The following is an 8,669-nucleotide window of genomic DNA, read 5'->3' on the forward strand; positions in this document are numbered from 1 at the left end:
AAAAAGCCCACACATCATAAATTGTGGGGAGGTGGGGAGCATACAAGGAGACTCGCAGACACAGTGCTCTCGCATGCACATGAACCTCTGGCCTGGAGTTCAGGTTCTGGGGGGCTAGTGGATGTCCCCAAGCCTGCCCTCAGAGTGAGGACACCTGGGCCAGTCCTCACATGCTGGGAGGACTCTGAGATTAGATTTCTGGGGAGGGGCTTCAATTACCCCTTTGCCCCCCAAAAAGCAGAGAAGGCTTTCACCCAAAGGAGAAGAGAGAGAGAGAGAAGAGAGAAGACAGCCATGATGCTCAGGGACCAGGGCAGTCCTCACCACTTCCTGGCTGACCTGTCAGTGCCCTATCAGTGCAGCTTCATGGCACTGCCCAGCAGTAATGGCCCATCAGGAAAGGGGATACAGCTGCTCCCACCTCAGGGGGCAGGGTCTCCTCAGGTATTTTGACTCCATGTAGAATGGCAGAGTCTCCCTGGGAGTGGGGAGAGAAAAACTGTCAAGACGGCAGGAGCCTGGCAGGCACTGAGCTGAGGGGTGCGGCTGGGAGAGGAGTGCCCTTCCAGCTCGGCCTCGGCCTCTTGAGGTCTGTCTGGCTGTCACTGCGTAGAGGAACAGCCTGCTCGTTCCTTGTTCTTGCTGTCACCTGGCTCAGGCCCCTCCCCAGATAGAGCTCACCTGGTGGTCTCACCCCACCGAACCAGGCCCAGGGAGGGGTGTGTGAGGCCCACAGGAGGCCAGGTCACATGATGCAGGGACTCAGGCCCATTGGTCCCCTCACCCTTCCATTTGCCCCTTCAAGGCCAGCTGAAACCCGGATTTCTCGGAGCCTTCCTTAACCATCCCCTCTCCCCTTCAACTGGCCTCACTCAGCACTCTCCCACCCCCACCCTGCCATGGACACACATGGGTGTGGGAGGAGGCACCCAGGCCTTGATGCTGGACAAAGGTTATGTAGGTGCCATCTCAGCCAGGTGCAGTGACTCACGCCTGTAATTTCAGCACTGTGGGAGGCTGAGGCAGGCAGATCACTTGAGGTCAGGAGTTCGAGACCAGCCTGGCCAACATGGCAAAACCCCACCTCTGCTAAAAATACAAAAGTTAGCTGGGCACGGTGGCACCCGCCTGTAATCCCAGCTATTCGGGAGGCCGAGGCAGGAGAATCGCTTGAACCCAGGAAGTGGAGGTTGCAGTGAGCCAAGATTGTGCCACTGCACTCCAGCCTGGGTGATAGAGTGAGACTCTATCTCAAAAAAACAAACAAACAAACAAACAAACATAGGTGCCATCTTCACTCCTGACCCAGCACCTCCTTCTGGGCTGCACAGACCAAGAGGGTCTCTGCTGGTACACTGGGCACTGGTGTGCAGGAATCCACTTGGGCTGTAAGGTCCTGAAGTCACCTGCCCAGCATCCCTCCCTGTCCTCTTCTTGCTCAGCCCGAGTGCTGGGGAGCTCACTGCTTCTCGAGACATTTGCTGTTAGAAACACCTTGAGGTGAAACAGACCCCCCAACCCTGCCCCACAGCCTTCCCTTGGGCTGGTCCTCAGGGTCTGCTAAGTAAACAACTCTGGTGGATGTGACTGGACAGCAGGAAGGACAGAGAGAGCAGAGGCAACGCCTGGCAGGGAGTGCAGCTGTGGCCCTGACTCTGTCCTTCAGTGGGCCTCAGTCTCCCCATCTGTCCTGAGGGGACTGAGTGTCTTGCTAGTCCTTGCCTGGCAGAAAAGAGGGGGCAGGGGAAGAGAAGAGAGGGAGGGGAGGAAACGGGAGGTAGAAGAAAGCTGGGTGGGGAGTGGTAGGCAAAGTCCCACCTGGGGGAAGGTGGGCAGGCAGCAGGGGGACTGCCTCAAAAGCGGAGCAGGGAGCCAGCAGAGGCACTGCTGGGGCTGCTGCCTGGAGGGCTGGGGCATTATCTGGCTTGGAGGGTGCCACAGACAGAGGCCTGAAGTGGGGATACTGGACCTCGAACCAGGGCTGGCCTGAAACGCTTGGAAGGGCCTACTGATAGAGACAGAGGTGTGCTGGGCCCTTGGCAGGGCGGGGTGGGCTCTGAAAGCCAGGACAACAGGACCAGCCCAGACCTGACCCCTCCATGGCCTACCATCCCGGCCACAGCCTTGACCTTCTCCCTCCTCCTGCACCTCAGATGCCCACACACCCTGTGCACTACGCTGTGCCCTCCCACCCAGGGCAGCAGCCCCCTGCAGGGAGGGCCCAGGCTCAAATCCCACCCATTCTGTCTCCTCTCCTTCCATTAGAATCCCACCTGTTTTGAGAAGTTAGCTGGGCCTGTGTTAAGGAAGCACCTGATAACCAAGGTGAGAGTGGTGGCGCTGGTCCCATGTCCTGTCTCACTTTTAGATGAAGAGTTTCTTCATCCTCAAAAAAAATGACTTGGAAGAGAGCCCTTTAATAGACTTCTTAGCCAGGGGTGGAGGGCTCATAAGGACATTTATAGATCCTTGAAAACAGAGCTTCCAACGTTTAACCCTGGAGAGAGCAGGAGCCCAGGCCCCAACTCCTTATCCCGCCTGAGCCTCCTCTCTGAACTGGAGGCCTCTGAGCCTGCCTCTGTGCACCCTAACGCTGGCCCACAAGCCATGGCTCCCTTCTGATGTCCCCTGAGGCCGCTGGCATTGGCAAGGGCTCCCTCAGCACCTCCTGGCGGGTGGGGGGGTTCCCGCTTTCCCTACTTACTCCAGCCTTGGTTAGGGGGCCCACTTCCCAGCTCCTGCCAGGCCTCTCCACCCATTTGTGGTCAAGGCAGGAGAGACCACACACCCCCTCGAATGGCTACTCATATGGATGGGCCCTCCCCAGCTGCTCCTCACCACAGCTGTGTCCAGGTCCACACCACAACCACAGCATTGTTGGAAAGCAACTGCACACCTCCCCACAACTTCCCCTCGCATCCCCCAGACTGAGTCATGCAGGCGGTGCCCGTGGGCAGGCCTGGCCAGGGTTGGCACTAGCTGGCCAGAGAGAATGAGAGGCACTGACCACACCCAGGAACCTCCCCAAAGTCCATGCATAGGAGTCAGGAGAGCAGCCAGATGCTGGGACCCAAGGGTGCCTGTGACACACACCACCCTGAAAGTTACAGCTGAGCTTTTCTGAGAAGGATGACAAAGTCCTGGAAAAGCTTTAACCACAAAACTCAACATATAGAAGGCAGAGGAAGCAGGTATGGATTCTGGTCTCCTTTTACGTGAAATAGCTTTAAAAAAAAAACTGTTTCAAAATCACATTTAATATGCGTTGAGCCCCCTGGCTACCAGGTGGGAAATTCAAAGTCCTGAATCATTTACTCCCACCCTAGATGCCTAGAACTTCAGAACTTCAGAGAGGAGTCCTGTGGTCTTCAGTCCTCCCGGTCACCGCTCCCTGGCTCATTCACTGTCCTCCGGGGTGGTGTCTCCACTTCCTGCAAAGCTTGGGCACATGGGCAGCCATGTCCCTCGAGGTTTGCCACCTCCCCAGGGCACTGCCAGGAGGCACTGTCCTCACTATTAGCAGAGTCAGAGCCACCACCACGACTATAGCCACTACCTCCCCAGCCTGGGGAACTCTCCCAGCCTCTTTCCTCGGCCTGTCTTCACTCCCTCCTAACTATTCACTCCTTTTCTCTTCCTCTCTGGGGCAACTTTCCATCATCCCTGCCATGTGCCTTGGTTCACAGATCAACTTTGGATTCTGGCCGTTGAGATGAGGAATCACAAGTACCTTCTAGAAATGAGAAAGAAGAAAAGACCCAGCAGGGGAATGCCAATAATATTAGTGACACTCACTAACTTCTTCAACACTTAGCCATGGGCCAGGCCCTGCCCTAAATGCTCTACAAAGGTTATGGCCATTTAGGTCTCATAAGAGCCTTATGAGGGAGATGCTGTCATTCCCATTTTGCAGATGGACAAGCTGAGGCACAGAGAAGTCATGTGACTTGCCCCAGTTCCATCAGCTAGTGAATGGGAGAGCCAGAATTCCAACACAGGCACATTTCTGGAGACAGGGCATGGGTTCCTCCAGGTCCTCAAAGGCATCTGGGACCAGCAACGAAGCCATAGGTCTGTGCTCTGAAAGATGGTCACAGCACTGTTCAAACTGTCATCTCCTTCCTCCACGAGCCCTCTAGAATCATGCGTGACTCCTGGAAACCGCAGCTTGAAAAGGATTGGCGAGAAGTATAATTCCTCCTAGAAGTAGTGTGGTAGTGTAATTCAGACTTAGACTGTTCTTTATGGGTGGGAGAGGGGGTAGATTACAATCGATAAACCGGCTGGGTGCAGTGGCTCATGCCTGTAATCTTAGCACTTTGGGAGCCTGAGGTGGGTGGATCGTTTGAGCCCAGGAGTCCGAGATCAGCCTGGGAAACATGGTGAAACCCTGTCTCGACAAAACATACAAAAATTAGTTGGGCATGGTGGTGCATGCCTATAGTCCCAGCTATCTGGGAGGCTGAGGTGGGAGGATTGCTTGAACCCAGGCGGCGGAGGTTGCAGTGAGTTGAGATTGTGTTGCCGTACTCCAGCCTGGGCAACAGTGAAGCCCTGTCTCAAAAATAAATAAATAAATAAACCATCAGCTAGTCAACAAAATATTAATAGAAAAATATGGGATTAGAAGGGATAAGAACACAGCCATGGAGATGACTTTTCAAATGGAAGAAACTAGTGCATGCTTATAAATAGGAGTGTCCCAACATTAAATAATAATTTTCTAGTGTTTCTAAATTGCCAAAATTGACTCAAGTGAAAAGCACAAAAAGACCAGTTACCACAGAAGAAAATTTAAAAATTATCATCTCTAAAATGACACCAGCCCTAGGGAGTTTTAGCATGAGTTATTTCAAACTGGAAGAACAGTGAATTTCTATGTTATTTAAACTCTTCCAGAGCATATGGGGAAAATGCTGAATTGATTTTATGCTTCTGAATTGATTTTATGAAGCTAATCCTAACACCAAACTCTGATAAAGATTGCTATCCTGCACCACCCACCCTCACGCTGATAACCACAGACCAATTTTACTCCTGGCTACAAATACAGAAGTCCTGGATAAAATGCCACCAGTGGAATCCTGTACCATTGTACTGCCAGATGCAGCCCGTGTTTGGCATGCTTTCCCCTACACCAGATGTGTGCTAGGGCAAAACTGGAACCTGATATCTGGGTCCAGGCAATTTGGACCCAACATTCACTTCTGTGGTCCTAAGTACCCCCTCTCAGGAAGCAGAGAGTAAAATGAAGCAGGTGTCCAAAGCTTGCAAATATACAGAAAGGCTACAGCTTGGATTACTGTTGTTGACTGGCAGCATAGTTAACCACAATATCGTGTTAAGAGTGATTGTTTGTCATTTCTCTTTTTTTTTTTTTTTTTTTTTTTTTTTTGTGATGGAGTCTCACTCTGTCGCCAGGCTGGAGTGCAGTGGTGCTATCTCGACTCACTGCAACCTCCACTTCCCGGGTTCAAGTGATTCTCCTGCCTCAGCCTCCCGAGTAGCTGGGGCTACAGGTGCCTGCTGCCACGCCCAGCTAATTTTTTTTATTTGTAGTAGAAGCGGGCCTTCACTGTGTTGGCCAGGCTGGTCTCGAACTCCTGACCTCAAATGATCCACCCGCCTCGGCCTCCCAAAGTGCTGGGATTACAGTGTGAGCCATCATGCCCGGCTGTCATTTCTTTTCCTTGTTGAGAAGTTCTTAAGTATTTTTTGTGCTTTTTTCTTGTTGGTAGGTGGCTACCTTCTCTGCCGTTTTCCTGCGGGTTTGATAACATGATTGAATAAGCAAGTCCTAATAAATGCCCTGTTCGCTGTATCAACATGGATACCCCCAAAACTTGGGAGACAGTGCCTGTGGTGCCCTGGGAAACCGAATCCTGGGCCCAAGGGACATGATCCAGCTGGTAGTGCCCCTGTGCCAGGTGAGAAAAAGAGACCTTGCCCTCTGCTGGAGTTGCAGCAGCCTGGAGCTTCTCAGCCAGGGAAGAGATCTTCGCTGCAGCTGGAGGACACCCTATTTCAGATGTGTGACATCAAAGGCCATCTCATTTCTGATTCACAGCCACTGCCCCTTCCACTTCTTCACTAAAATTCAAGTATATTAAGAAATATATTTATTTTTTGAGACGAGGCTCACTCCGTCGCCCAGGCCGGAGTGCAGATCATGGCTCACTGCAGCCTCGACCTCCTTGGGCTCAGGCAATCCTCCCACCTCAGCCTCCCAAGTGGCTGGAACTACAGGCAAGTGTCACTATGCCTGGCTAATTTTATTTATTTATTTTTTTGTATTTTTTTTGTAGAGACAGGGTTTCACCATGTTGCCCATCTGATCTCAAACTTCTGAGCTCAAGTAATCCTCCCGCCTCCACCTCCTAAAGTGCTGGGATTACAGGCATGAGCCACAGTGTCTGGCCAAGAAATAATCTGCATACAGCAAAATTTACCCTTTTTAGGTGTACAGTTTGATGAGTTCTGACAAATATATGCAGTGATATAAATACCCCCACAATGAAGATGTAATACCTCCATCAGTCAGGACTTCCCTCTTGCCTCTTTGTGGTCCGTTTTCTACCTTCTACCCGCAGCCCCTGGCAACAACTAAGCTGTTTTCTGTTCCTGTAGTTTTGTCTTCTCCAGAATCTCAAATATATGGAATCACATAGTATGTGGTCTTCTGTATCTGGCTTGCTTCACTTAACATAATGTTTTTTTAATTTAAATTTTATTTTTATTTATTTATTTATTTTTGAGATGGAGTCTCGCTTTGTCGCCCAGGCTGGAGTGCAATGGTGTGATCTCAGCTCGCTGCACCCTCCACCTCCCGGGTTCAAGCGATTCTCGTGCCTCGGCTTCCCAAGTAGTTGGGATTACAGGCACATGCCACCACACCTGACTACTTTTTGTATTTTTGGTAGAGATGGAGTTTCACCATGTTGGCCAGGCTGGTCTTGAACTCCTGACCTCAGGTGATCAGCCTGCCTTGGCCTCCCAAAGTGCTGGGATTACAAGTGTGAGCCAGGCCCCAGCCCTAGGTCTTTATATTTAAAGTGTGTTTCTCACAGACAGCCTGGGGGGCCCGGAAGTTTTTTCAAAGTTGCGGCTCCACCCTCAGCTCTCAGCATCCCCTGCTCACCTGCACCACCTAGGGGATGTGAGGTCTTGCCCGCCTCCTGGTGGTAAATGCCGTTGCTGCTACTCTTGGTTGGGCTAGTGGTGGAGGCGGTTTGTGGATGTGTATTAAAGGGTTTACTGGCGGTGGGCAGAGAATGGGCAGTGGCCATTCTCCTGGCCCAGCCTCCGCAGAGCCTGTGTACTAGGATCTCAAAAGGTGGAGTCTTCGAAGTGCTCCTGTCCCTTCTTCTCGTGCCTTCCATCTCCTGTAGGTTTAACACAGGAGAGTGTGTCCTGCCCCTCCTGCAGGGGCAAGTGGTATTTACTTTGATCCTGCCCCAGAAGTAGTGGATCTTCGTTTCTGCCTCTCAGGTAGCAGCTGAGGGCCAGAGAGGGCAGCCTCCCACGTGGCTTTGTCCAGAGAGAATCATCCTGGGGAAGCAAGTGGGGGTCGCTGCACAGCAGCCAATCACCGCTTGCATGCTTGCGTCACCAGCAAGCGGGGAGGGGTCTCTCCCGGCTCCCCCTCTGCCTCCAGTCTTTTTCCTGCAGTGAAGGCCTATGCAAAAAGTTCAGAAGGCAGGGCAGACTCCCTGCTGCCCACCACATGCTCTGTCCTGCCTTTCCTTGGCGGGGCTTGTCACTCTTTGGAATTCAGTTCTCTTGGTTGCCTGCCACCTCAGCTCCTGACTGGTTTAAGAAATTACGGTTTTGCAGATTATCTGGTGTTTTGTTATTGTTAGAGTCATGGGGCGGGGTGGCTCATTGCTGTACTCCCAGCACTTTCAGGGGCTGAGGTGGGTGAATCCTTTGAGCCCTGGAGTTCAAGACCAGACAGCCTGAGCAACATGGCGAAACCCTGTCTCTATAAAAAAAAAAAAAAAAAAAAATTAGCCAGGCGTGGCGGCAGGAGCCTGTAGTCCCAGCTACTCAGGAGGCTGATGTGGGAGGATCACTGGAGCCCCTGCAAAAAAGAATGGGAATGATGTTCCCTTGTGATTTTCTACATCCTAAGAGGAAATAAACACTCTTCTCTTTCACTTTTAACATATGCAAATGAGTGACTCCAAATGCCTTCTAGGGCAATGTCTCATGGCTTACAGTGCCTCGTAATTTTTCTTATTTCTTTGATGATTGCAGTTGTATTTGCTACCACTCGTGCAGCTGACATTTACCAAGCCCTTACTGTGTTCCAGCACGGTTTCATTTAGAACCATCCCTGACTCCTCTTTTCTCTCAAACCCACATTCAATTTGTCAGATAATCCTGTTGGCCCTATGTTGAAAATATAACCAGTTCCTTTCAAAAATAAAAATGAACTTATCATAAAACCTGGCAACTGAACTCTCATGCATTTTTCCCAGAGAAATGAAAACTTATTTTTATGGTGGAAGTTGTACACAAATGCTCATAGAAGCTTAATTTGTAATAGCCCTAAACCAGAAAATACTCACAAACTATAGTGTATTCATACCACAGGATACTGTTTTGCTGTAGAAGGAGTGAACTATTGATACAAGCAACAACTTGGATGAACTTTTGCTGAGTGAAAA

Source organism: Piliocolobus tephrosceles, chromosome 6, assembly GCF_002776525.5.
Source record: "Piliocolobus tephrosceles isolate RC106 chromosome 6, ASM277652v3, whole genome shotgun sequence".
NCBI classification, from domain to species: Eukaryota; Metazoa; Chordata; class Mammalia; order Primates; family Cercopithecidae; genus Piliocolobus; species Piliocolobus tephrosceles.